The following is a 13,914-nucleotide window of genomic DNA, read 5'->3' as shown; positions in this document are numbered from 1 at the left end:
GTGAAACTAGCCATGTTATGTACAAGCTAAGCTGTGACCACTGTTCTGCATTCTACATGGGCATGCAAACCAACAAGCTATCTGTCGACACGAATGAACACCAAAAAACTGTGGTCAAGAAACAACTGGATCACCCTTTTGCAGAGCATGATACCCATCACAATGTCTTTAATTTCAGTGACTTCTTCACAGCCTGTACCTGGATCCTTTCCACCAACATGAGCTTTTCTGAACTGGTGCAGGTGGCAACTTCCCTGCAGTATGTCCTATGCTCCCAGAACCCTCCTGGCCTCAACCTTCATTAGTCATTGTCATTACCCATCTAGCCACTTCCTTACTCCCATTCCAGCACTACACAGTCCTCTATTGCACAATACACCCAGTCTTTTTACTTCTCTTATGCCACAACATGGGGTGATTTGGGATCAGTGGGGGTGGATCATGGTTGGATGGAGGAAGGAAGTGAGTCAGGCAGGTTCAGAATTGATCATTGGTTGATTCATGTTGGTAGGGTTGGTGATGAAAAAGTGTTTCCACAGTAGGGATGAGGAGAAAGACAGAAGGTCTTTCACAAATCCTGCATGATTCAATTTGGAAGAGGGGATAAGGTAAGGCCTTTGGAAAGGACTGATATTTTTGTGGGGCTAATGCTTTTGGAGGAGAAGTTCATGACTATGTTCTGGGTCTGTTTAGGTTCTGGATTCTGTATGGTGTTAGGAGGGAGTTTTGGAGCATGGGGTAAATGTAGCAGCTATGCAAGACAGGGTTTGTCAGCTATGAGGGGACGTGGGAGAGCTTTGGAAGTTGTTGTAGAGGCGGTGGACACTGCAAGTTGAAGGTGGGAGTAGGAAGTGAGCAGGATAGAGAGGTTTTTGAAGTAGCACTGTGCATGTTGCCTATTTCCCGGAGGTCAAGAGTTTCAGTTTGTGTTATGGGAACCAGGAATTTGCGATTGCATAGCAGGAGAATTTTATGGATGGAGAGAAGGTATTGCTGGTAGGTTTGAGCTTGATTGATATGCTTTTGCAGGACTGTGTTGGTGTGGGCTAAAGTTTGGCAGAATCTGAACAGATGGAGGTCATTGCGGAAGGAAGCATGGCAGCCATTTGGGGGGATTCCATGAGCCAAGCAACAACACAGGAACAGTATTTGGGACTGGGTTCTGGATAAGGATAAGGAAACTCTTCTGTATTGACACAGAGGGAAGGAGCAAGATTCCACGTTTTTGGAAAAAAAAAAGCAAAAAAATGTGAACATAATGTAGAAGTATGTCCAAAAAAGTTCACCAAAAAGCACCCAAATACATGGGATAGAACACAAAAAGGATGAAACAAATGAAATAAGGGAAGGGCATACAGTGATAGTGAAAGGTGAAAAACAATTGAAATTGATGTGAAGTCACAATGAGATCAAATAAAAAAATATAAGTGGAGGAGAAGGGGCAGGGGTTCAGGAGGAGTTGGTAGGATGAGATACAAGATCGTGTGGCACAGGAAAGGTGCAGCAAATAACACACAAAAATATGGGAGAGTGACGCAGGGACAGTGATCTATTTGAAGGTGTACGATTAGTGATATCGGCAGGAGTAATGTGAGATATAAGATGCTTCACCAACAATCAGTGTGGTCTTGTAGCTACCTGTTGTGCATGGCTGAGACTGTTGATACAGTGTGGCTTGTATGTAGAGTATGCAATATGGTTTGTAAGGCAACAAGAGAAAAAAGGAAATAAGGGAAGACTGACAGACACTGAGTATAGCAATGCATCAACAAATAGTAACAAAGTAAAATTGCACTTGGATAGTTGTCAAAGAAAAGCTGTCAGGCAAAATCAAACAATGGAAAATCCTGGATGGGATATTAGAAAAGGATAGTTGCTACTCACCATAATGCGGAGATGCTGATTCACCGATAGATGCAACAAAGAGACTGTCATAAAATGAGATTTTGTCCAAGACCTTTGTCAAAAATAGACAACGCACGCATGCAATCACATTCAAAAACACTCTCACACTCATGAAAACACATTTCACACCCAAATGACTACAGTATCTGGCAGCTGGAGCCAGAATGTGAGCACCAGTGCATGATGGGAGAGGCAACTGTGTGGGTTTAGGATAAAGTTGGGGCAGTTACAGCGAGGGATAGCAGGGTGGGGAGGAGGATCTTAAGGTGCTGCTAGTGGGAGTGTGCAGGGATGAGGTGGAGAGAGTTTAAGGCACTTCAAAGATGGCTACATCAGTACCTCTGTCTATCTCAAGCCTACCAACCACCAGCAATTCCTCAATTTCAACAGCTGCCATCCATTTCATGCCAAGAAGTCCCTTCCATATAGCCTAGCTACTCATAGCCATCAGATCTGCAGTGACGAGCAGTCCACCTCGAAATACACCTATGGTCTCACTGACACCTTTACCCTCTAAACCTTGTACAAAAACAGATCTACCTTGCTTGTTTTTCCAGTCACCCACTACCTCCCAATGTTCCACCATACAGCCACAGAGGGGCATTCCCCTCGTGACTCAGTATCATCTGGGACTGGAGCAACTGATTTACATTCTCTGCCAGGATTTCAACTACCTGTCATCATGCTGAGGAATGAAAAATGCCCTATCCACTTTCCTTCCCATACCTCCCACAGTGGTATTCTGCCACCCACCAAACCTACAGAATGTCCTCAACCATCCCTACACTACTCTTGCTCCCAACCTCTTGCCTTGTGGCTCATATTCCTGTAATAGATCTAGATGCAAGACCTGTCCCATGCATCTCCCATCACCACCTACTTCAATCTGGTCACAAGCATCACTTATTGCATCAAAGGCAGTGGTACCTGTGAAATGAGTCATGTGATCTACAAGGTAAGCAGCAACCAGTGTTCTTCATTCTTTGTGGGCTTGACAACCAAAAAGCTGTCTGTTTGCATGAATGACCACCAACAAACTTTGGCTAAGAAACAACTTGACTATCCTGTTGCTAAGTATGTCACCCAACATGACCGTCTTAATTTCAATGACTGCTTCACAGCCTGTTACGTCTGGATCCTTCCCACAGACACCACCATTTCTGAAAGCATAGGTGGGAACTCTCCCTGCAGTATATCATACATTCCTATAACCCTCATTGTCTCAGACTTCATCAGTCATTGTCATTACCCATCTAGTCCCTTCACTGTTCCCATTCCAGCACTGCACAGCCCTCTATTCCACCAGTTCACTCAGTCATTTTTACTTCTCTCCTTTTCTGTTACCAACTGTCTCTGCCCCACCCTCCATCTAACCTCCTGACTGCACCTAGCTGCCCTCCCCTCTTACCAGCTCATCCTACACACCCCCATTAGCTGCATTTTACTCCTCCCCCTCACCACTCTGGCCTCAACTGGTTGCCTCTCCCATCATGTGGTGCTGCTTGTAATCTGACTTCAGCTCCCAGAGATTGTGCTCATGTCTGTGTGAGCTGCATTTGCATGTGTGTGTGTGTGTGTGTGTGTGTGTGTGTGTGTGTGTGTGTGTGTGTGTGTGTGTGTGTGTCTGTGGTCTATTTTTGACAAAGGTCTTGTTGGCCAAAAGCTCATGTTGTGTTTATTTGTGAGTCAGAATCTCTGCTTTATGATGAGTAGCAACTTTTTTTTCCAATATTTTTGCTAATTACAACAAAGTAATTTAAGCAGTTATTCTACCAATAATCCATGCATATTTGTTATTTAATTAGCATATTTCTTACAGAACTATATTTCCATGCATAGTTGGAATGGTTAGAAAGCCTAACATACACTTCTATGCCACCATGCTAGCTACCACCTGACATATACTTTACAGTGATTTGCTGAGTATGTATGTAAATGTATTTGATACAGATGAAGAACTGCAATGTCCTTGAGATCTCCACATACAGAAGTTGGACAAAAATATGGAAACACCAAGAGAAATGCCTTCTTGAACATAAATGCAAGTGTTAGCCAAGCCTGCAAGAAGCACTGTTGCATTTGACCATGAACAGCAGCTATATAATGTTCTCAATACATTGAATATGTCAGTTGTGATCAGAACAGTGTTCTGTGTGGTTTTGAGTGCATAATATCAAAGCTAAGTGAATTTTAACATGGATAAATTGTTGGTGCTCATATAGTGCATACTTTTGTACCCAAGGTAGGTGATGTGTTGGTGTTTCAGTAGGTACTGTGTTGAAGATTTATGCTGTGTGTAGGGAAAGCCATAACACAGACAAAAGTGTGTGCTGAATGATAATGACAGATGGTCACTGAAGAGGATTGTGACAGCTGTAAAAGTCACTGCAGAACTGTATGGCACATTCACAGACTCTTTCAGCAACAAAAAGTTTTGCTAATTTTATTCACAGTGGCCTTGAAATTTTGTGTCAGCATTTATATCTTCTGTGCTGTCTTCCACATGTTTGTCTTTTCTCATTGTCACATTATCAGAAGGCACTGATACTGGGAATTCTTGACTGTGACATACAGATCATAAAGCGAAGGATAAATTGGGATATTGCACAGTATTCCTTGTTTTTGAGGTGATGTATCTATATAATAGGATGTAACAGTATAACAGGACTTGGAGGGAGGGGGCGGGGTAATTGTTGTTCTGGGTGTCAACCTTACACTTGAAATATAAAGTTCATAGCACTTCTTTATAAGAGGATTAAATTTTCTACTTCAGAATTAACTCCCCACAGATATAACAAAAAGACTTTGTGATATCTACTTAGGTATGAGACATTCCTCCATCCAGAAGGCTTTATGAACTTACACGAACAAGCAGTCACCTCCAACCATTATCAGAATTCTCAATATTGAGATGTAACTGGCAACAAACACAATGTGATTGTATACGTTCAAGCATGACTCATTGGCAGTGCTACCAAACCACTTTTATTTCCTGGAGGCAGATTTCTGAACTGGAGGTCATGTGTGGTAATTCCTTGCACATATTTCAATTGTTTTTCATGAATTAAATCTGAAGAATAGTTAAGTTGAGCCAAAGAAGAATAGTCAATATCTAATGTTTTAATGGATTTTAACAGATAGAAGATATTTTGTCACCATGTAACTGTGCCCAATAGCCAGAATCTGATACTGTATTTGAATTCAGTGCCCAAGTGCCCACATAACTCAAATTTTATGTAATAAGAATATATTTGACCAGTGTAAGCAATTCATCAGCCACAATTTCCATCATTAATTATTCCTTACATACAAAAGGTGTTAGCTCAGAGGACAAAATGTTATTCATCTTTCTAATAGATAATGCTGGTCATTTTGGGCCACTGTAGATGGTGTACAATGGGTACCAGGCAGTTACATTACCCTACAGCACTGGCATAAGCCATGGCAGTTATCTGGTGTGTAAGTAACATTTTGTTGTTCATAAACAGTACAGTGAAATGGGTCAATGTGGAGACATGACAGAAAGACACAAGGAAGCTATTATATTTGAATGTGCGCAAGGTCACACAATGAAATAAGTTATTCAATTAGTTGGTGAATCAGCACAGGCTCCCCAATGTGCCTACAAGTAGTGGTGTGTCATGTATTGTCATGACAATTGATTTTGAACTAGATAGGAATTTGCTGCTAACAGTGAAGGCTGGTCTATCTTAACCAGTTGCTCAGGAAACAATGCAGAAAAAACTGCATGCAATGTATTTAGGGCTGGTAACCCACAAAAGGCCATAGTGAGTGAAGGGTTTAGTTCAAGCTGGAGGTGGTTCTTGATGTTTTTCAAGACATTTTTTGCACCATGACATGGAGACACCCATTTGAGTTATTATTAACCATGAACTAGGATGTTTATTTCAGCAATGCAAGTGAGGAAGCTTTACATGTCCTTGCATATCTTCACAATGAGCATGCTGTGGAGTCTCCTGTCTTTAAAGATGATGTGTTCACAGGGCTGTAAGGGTACATTCCGGGTTTGATAAACACACAATCATCTTTTCACAAGTGGTTCACCATGTTGCCTGACACCAGTCCTGTAGAAAAGGCCTGGGACTATTGGGAACAGTGAGTGAAACATAACAATCAACATCTCTGCAATTTGGCAAGTCTGTAAGATCTTATTGTCGATGAATACCTTGAGCTGGATATGTCATGTCTGAAGAAACTCTCCTCCTTACTGAACTGAGTTCATTATCAAGACAAGAGGTAGTGTTACATGATATTAGTGTGATGTCTCTTGGGGGATGACCAATTTATTTTTTAGGATTCTATTGTATCAGAGGCAGGGTCATCAGCGAAACCAGTCATATCATTCACAAGCATTGCTATAATTTCTGCACAGCATTTTATTAGGACATAATTGTCAACCAGTTGTCCAACCTAATCAACAGCTACTGCCAAACTGTGGACAATTCCACAGTTGACCATTCAGTGACAGAACATGCTACTGAGCTCAAGATGGTAGATTTAAATGGTTGCATCACAAGTCATGCCATCTTCATCTTTCCCCAATATAATCTTCTCTGATTTACAAGGAAGTAGTCCTTGCTGCAAATTCTTTGATACTTTAGTCCTCCTGACTTCAATCTTTGGTAACACCTGCTTCAAATCCACCCCTGCCCAATGACCCTAACTTCACTGATAACACACTCACACCCTCCTCACAATAATCTCCCTCTTCCTTTGTTACATTTCTCCCTCCCAATGCATTCCTTTATGTCACTGTGTGCTGTGCTCAACTTCCCCTGCCTCTGGCTAGAATGGGCACACTGGTACCCCATTCCTATCTCATGCCCCTGCAGCTCTCCCTCCCACCCATTAGCTAGCCTTTTCCAATCCTCCCTTTCACTTTCTTCCTTCTCTCTTCCCTCACCCAATCTACGCTACACATCCCCTCACTCCTCCCGCTTCCCTCCTCTTTTCTTCCTTAGCCCATTCTATGTGACACATCCTCTCACCCCTTTTGAACAAAAGTGCCATCACAATACAGCCTACTGGGACAGTGTACCTATGCACATGGATTTGTGTGTATGTAAGTGAACTTAATAGCTCTGAAAAAGGATTTGACTAAAAGCTAGAAATATTATATATGTGGCTATTGATGGTTCATCACCCAACTACTTTGAGAGCTGTAACTTTCACTCTTTAAATTATTTATATTCCACTAACGACATCTTGTTACCAAATATGTAGAACAATAACTATAACACACCATAAAAACATAAAGAGAAAGTATTTTTGTTTGAACTCTACAGAACTTCATAACCATGTAAGTTGTGTGGTTCTTATAATCATAAACTAGGCAGCTATACAGAACAAGATAACTGTGACAGATGAAGAGAAAAGATGAAGTGATGTAGCACAGAAGAACAAAAATGGAAAATAATACCACATGACTCAGAGCTCCATGCTTGCATAAGCACTTAGCTCACAAAGAGTGTGGGTCTCCGTCAGTGTTATCATTATTACTTACCAATATTTATGAATTTACACATCAGTCCATTGGACTACAATATCTCAATCTAATAAAACACAAAATAACCACAAATTGTATTGTATAGTGGAACTCAGTTGTCTGTGTATGACACAATGTAACATAATTAATGGATCATCCGGTGAAAATTTATCTGACACAGACAGATTTATGTGTTTAAGTTTTGCTGTGCTATTACAATGTTCAATGTAATCTATAGTTTTGTTCCTTTCAGCTGCAGCTTTCTGTGGGTCCTTTTTGCCACAGTTCCATCATCACACATAATCTAACTATTTCACACTTCAGTCATTCTCTTCCTCAGATTAATAGACAAATCAGACATTTTAAATAAATCACATTATTGACTACATGTTTACCAAATTCCTGTCACTTGTCTTTAAAAAAATTTCAAAATATATTCAAGCCCTTCTCCTACCAGTGAAGATGTAGTTATTTTCAAATTGTAATGTATCTTTTCCAGATTGATTCTTTGGATAAATAAATTTTAAATTAACCTTCAGTTCTCAGTGAAGGAAACCTGGCTGTTTCTGACAGCTGCACTACGCCAAATACCTCACTTTCTCTTCTTTCTTCTGACTAAAATTCTTATTTCAAACCGAGGAAATATTTTATATCCTTATTTGCAGTTACTGCTTCCTACCACTTAAATCTGTATTGGATGTTAACAAGTTCTATACCTCTAAAATGATTTATGCTTTTCTTGCTGTAGACAGCCTGTGTTTTGAATCCTTTCCACTTTGTCAATTATCAGTTCTTTTTCTAACTAAACACTGAGAGTTATCACCTACTCATAGTGTCTCATTTGCTAATCCATCAGCATCATCTAATTTAATTTGACTACATTCCATGACCTATGTTTTAATTTTGTAGGTATTCATCTTGTAATCTCTTTTCAAGACACTATCCATTCTGTTCAGTTGCTCTTCCAAGCCATTTTCCATCTCTGACAGAGTTACAATGTCAAACCATAATGTTTTTATTTCTTCTCTCTGAACTTTGATTCCATTTCCAGATTTATCATCAATAAAATTCTTCTGGGTTTGTGACCACATTGTCAACTATAAAATTCTGACATTTTGGGACTTTTTCAAGATGCCTTCATCGGGGTGTATTGCTAACAGCTGAATGGGCACTAGGTTCATTACTTATATACTGTGGAGGAGTGCTGTCATTGGACATGAGGGTGAGGAATATAGGTATTAGGTGTTCTTTTATTGGTCTTTAGATTTCGTATTGTCATTGGCAGAAATAGACATTTTCCATTGGAGTTTCCTTTATTGCTTGCCATTGGTAAAAATTAGCAAATAGGAAATTGAGCTGTGACTACAGCGTAGTGCTGTTTACTAACTGTCTAGGTTAGGGCACGTCAGACTCTGAGTACCCTCCATGACTGTGGCCTACTGCATGCCTGTTGCTTTGTCAGAGCTGTCCTTCCACAAGGCTGTCAGTGCTGGCAGCCAAGGTGCTGGGAGTCAGTACCCATCTTCTCTATTCATGTTGTCTGGTTGTGTGGCTATTTCTATAGCCTAAATGATTAATGGAAAATCTCATATAAAGATGTGAAACAAATACTAACAAAGAGATAGAGGGGCTGGCCAGTACTTACCTCAGCTCAGTACAGCCGATAGATACACAAAAAACAGAACCAAAATTTACGTTCCTAGCTTTCAGAACAAATGTTCCTTCATCAGGGAGGAGAGAGGGGAAAGAAAGGGAAGAAGGGAAAGTAGATTCAGTTACTCAGAACCCAGGTTATGAAGCAACAGGGAAAGGAAAACGGGGAGGGTAGCAAGGATGGAGGCATGGTTGTCAGAGGGAAGCCAAAGATATTCTACAGTAAGTACTGTGCCAGCTTCAAACCAAGAGGATGCATACAGAAGTAAAGAGGTATACAGTATAAAGATAAACACAACTATGTAGGATGAAAAGATGCGTGAATGGCTAAAGAGGAAAGGGAAAGCGGAGAAGACTGAAGAGTAAATGGGAGTGAGGTGGTTTAGCGTAGGTTCAGTCCAGGGGGATGGCGGGATGAAAGGATGTGTTGGAGTACAAGTTCCCATCTCCGCAGTTCAGAGGGACTGGTGTTGGGTGGGAGAAGCTAAATGGCACATACAGTGTAGGAGGTTCCTAGGTCCCTAGAATTATGCTGGAGGGCATGCTCCACTACTGGGTATTGGACATCTCCTAGGCGGACAGTTCGTCTGTGTCCGTTCATGCGCTCAGCCAGTTTAGTGTTGTCATACCAATGTAAAAGGCTGTGCAGTGCAGGCATGTCAGTTGATAAATGACATGTGTAGTTTCACATGTGGCCCTGCCTTGAATTGTACATGTTTTACCAGTAGCGGGGCTGGAGTAGGTGGTTGTGGTGGGATGCATGGGGCAGGTTTTGCAGCAGGGTCGGTTACAGGGGTAGGAACCGCTGGGTAGAGAAGGTAGTCAGGGAATATTGTAGGGTTTAACAAGGATGTTACGGAGGTTAGAGGGGCGACGAAAGGCAACTCTGGGTGGTGTGGGGAGACTTTTGTCAAGGGATGATCTCATTTCAGAAGTTGACTTGAGAAAGTCATATCCCTGGCGGAGTAATTTGTTGATGTTTTTGAGGCCAGGATAATATTGGGTGGCAAGGGGGATGCTTCTGTGTGGTCTGGGGATAGGAACATTGTTGTTGGATGGGGAGGAATGTATTGCTCAGGAGATCTGTTTGTGGACAAGGTCTGCAGAATAGTTGCAGGAGAGGAAAGCAATGGTTAGGTTATTGGTGTAATTGTTGAGGGATTCGTCACTGGAGCAGATACGTTTGCCATGAATACCTAGGCTGTAGGGAAGGGAGCATTTGATGTGGAATGGATGGCAGCTATCAAAGTGAAGGTACTGTTGTTTGTTTGTGGGTTTAATATGGACAGAGGTGTGGATGTGAGCTTCAACAAGATGAAGGTCAACATCCAGGAAGGTGGCTTGGGTTTTGAAGAAGGACCAGGTGAAATTCAGATTCGAAAAGGAGTTGAGGTTGTGGAGGAAATTAAGGAGTGTTTCTTCACCATGAGTCCAGACCACAAAGATGTCATCTATAAACCTATACCAGGCCAGGGGAAGCAGCTGTTGGGTCTTCAGGAAAGCCTCCTCCATGCGGCCCATGAAGAGGTTGGCATAGGACGGAGCCATCCTGGTTCCCATGGCCGTTCCCCTGATTTGTTTGTAGGTCTGGCCTTCAAAAGTGAAGTAATTATGGGTGAGGATGAAGTTGGTAAGTGTGATAAGGAACAAGGTTTTTGGAAGATCTTCAGGTGGGCGTTGGGAGAGGTAGTGCTCTAGGGCAGAGAGACCATGGGTATGTACGATGTTTTTGTAAAGGGATGTAGCATCTATGGTGACAAGAAAGGTTACAGGTGGGAGAGGAGTGGGAATGGATTTGAGGCGTTCTAGGAAGTGGTTTGTGTCTTTGATGTAGGATGGGAGTCTGCGGGTGATAGGTTGGAGGTGTTGGTCTACCAGAGCTGAGATACGTTCTGTTGGGGCTTTGAAGCCTGCCACAATGGGATGGCCAGGATGATTCTCTTTGTGGATTTTGGGTAATAGGTAGAAGGTAGGGGTACGTGGCTCAGGTGGAGTGAGTAAGTCTATGGAAGCCGTTGTGAGGCCTTGTGAGGGACCTTGGATTTTTAGGATTTTCTGCAGCTCAGTCTGGATGGAGGGAATGGGATCCTGGGTAACAGCTTTGTAGGTTGAGGTGTCGGAGAGTTGACGCAGTCCTTCTGCCACATACTCCACACGGTCAAGTACGACAGTTGTGGAGCCTTTATCCGCCGGGAGGATGACAATAGAGCGGTCTATTTTCAGCTCCTTAATGGCACGGGATTCAGCTGGGGTGATGTTGGGGGTTGTCGGGATGTTCTTCAAGAAGGACTGGGAGGCAACACTGGATGTGAGGAATTCCTGAAATGTCTGCAAGGGATGGTTTTGGGGGAGGGGAGGAGGATCCCTTTGAGAAGGCAGTTGGAACTGTTCTAGACAGGGTTCAACACTGGGTCTAGTATTCGGGGGCTGTGTTTGGGTAGTGAAGTGATATTTCCAGTTGAGGTTCTGGGTGAATGAGAGGAGATCTTTAACCAGGGCAGTGTGGTTGAATTTAGGCGTGGGGCTAAAGGTTAAGCCTTTTGATAGAACAGATGTCTCTGGAGGAGAGAGGGATCTGGATGAGAGGTTTAGAACTGAATTGGGACTGGTGATATGTGGCATTTGAATGTGATCATAGTTGAGATTTGGTCTGTGTGGGGTATGTGCTGGGATGGGGAGATTGAGTAGGGTGGCTAGGCTAGGTTTGTTGGCTATGAGGGGGGTTTGTTGAAGGTTCTGTTGTGGTTGGTGTTTGTGAGGGATAGGGAGAGGGACCCCACTTCTTAGGTGTTGCACTAGCACTGTGGATAGTTTTATCAGGTGGTGTGTGGCATGGATTTCAAGTTTGCAGCTGGCTTCTAGGATGATGTTCCTGAGTGTGTTCTCCAAGGAAGGGTTTGAGAGGTGGAGGACTTTGAAGAGAGATAAGAGCTGTTGAGAGTGGTGGTTACATGAAGTAGTGTGGAGATTCAGGACAAGTTGGGTAAGGGCTAAGGATTGAAGGTTCTGGAAGTCCAGGAGAGACTGGTGGAAGGAGGAATTGCACCCAGAGATGGGAACTTTTAAGGTAAGTCCTTTAGGGGTAATTCCAAAGGTTAAGCAGGACCGGAGGAAAAGTATGTGGGATTGCAGTTTGGCTACGGTGAATTCATGTTTCCGGAATGAATGTAAATAATGTGGTATAGGATTAGGGTACATAGTGGGTAACTGGTGGGTAGGGAAATTAAATAACTAAAGTTAAAATAGTAATCATAAGAAGGAATAAAACACGGAGGGAAGGACGAGAAAGAAAGAAATTGTGTTGGTAATGTACAATACCAAAAGAAGATCACTAAATAAGAAAAATACGGAAAAAGTTGACCAGACCAAGCAAGTATGTCCAGATCAGGGGAAAAGAACACACGTTGCTCAAAAACAGAGATAGCGAGTGGCGAAAAAAAAAAGAGAGATCGCGCGTGCCGCAAAAAAGATCGCGAGTGCGCAAAAAAGATCGCGCGTGCCGCAAAAAAGATCGCGCGTGGCGCAGAAATGTCCCAAAAGAATTTTCCTGTGGCAGAGAAAGATAGCCAATGGCACAAAAAATCGCCAGCAACACAAAATCGACGGAAATGAGTGATACTGGTAGGTGTGGAAGAGATTGTTGGCAGTGATTGTTGGCTGGAAAACAGCGAATAACGAACGTTAAAACTATGGAATGTTAAATAAATAAATCAATAAACAAAAAACAAAAAAAGAGAAGTGGACTATAAACGGTACAAGATAATAGGAGGAAGATGAAACTAGCACAGTTGGTGACGAAAATATTTATTCATGTATATGTAAAACACTGAAGAAGAGAAAGTGTTAAGATGACAGATGTAAGTGATAGCTAACAAAAGGGACAAAACAATGAAGGATGTTGACCATATAGGTAGTAAGTGGGCTCACTGCAGAGAACTATTCAAAATACTTGGTATTCTAACTGTTCCCTGTTTATTTATGTTCCACACTATAGTATATATAAAGAAAAATATAGTGAATTATAGTACAAACAGCATTTTACACAGCTATAGCACAAGAACAAGCCACTGCCTTCATCTAGATAGGAGAAACAAGCATAAGACCCAAAAAAGTTTCTTGTATCTGGGTGTAAAATTGTATAACAAGCTGCCACAGGAAATCAAAGAAATTAACAGCATGTACTGTTTCAGAAAAACTCTTAAACTGTATTTTCAGGAACACTGTTTTTACACAGTAAGTGAATATTTAAATGTTTGAATGTAATTTAAGTGACATAATGACATTGTATTGTATATTCTGTAAATGTATAACAAGCTGCACAGGACATCAAAGAAATTAACAACATGTACTGTTACAGAAAACCCTTAAACTATATTTTCAGGAACACTGTTTCTAAACAATAAGTGAATATTTAATTGTTTGAATGTAATTTAAGTGATAAATGTCATTGTATTTGTATACTCTGTAAATGCATATAAAAGTGTCAATGTATCTGCAAAAATCACTGTATCCAAACTGACAACATCCATACATTGCAAAATGTCTACGGATGGCTAATCAAATAAATAAATAAATAAATAAAGGTGATCTAAATGATTAATGGAAAATCTCATTATAAAGATGTGAAACAAATACTAACAAAGAGATAGAGGGGCTGGCCAGTACTTACCTCAGCTCAGTACAGCCGATAGATACACAAAAAACAGAACCAAAATTTACGTTCCTAGCTTTCGGAACAAATGTTCCTTCATCAGGGAGGAGAGAGGGGAAAGAAAGGGAAGAAGGGAAAGTAGATTCAGTTACTCACAACCCAGGTTATGAAGCAACAGGGAAAGGAAAACAGGGAGGGT

The sequence above is a fragment of the Schistocerca piceifrons genome, chromosome 6, assembly GCF_021461385.2.
Source record: "Schistocerca piceifrons isolate TAMUIC-IGC-003096 chromosome 6, iqSchPice1.1, whole genome shotgun sequence".
NCBI classification, from domain to species: Eukaryota; Metazoa; Arthropoda; class Insecta; order Orthoptera; family Acrididae; genus Schistocerca; species Schistocerca piceifrons.
This window is presented reverse-complemented; position numbering follows the sequence as displayed.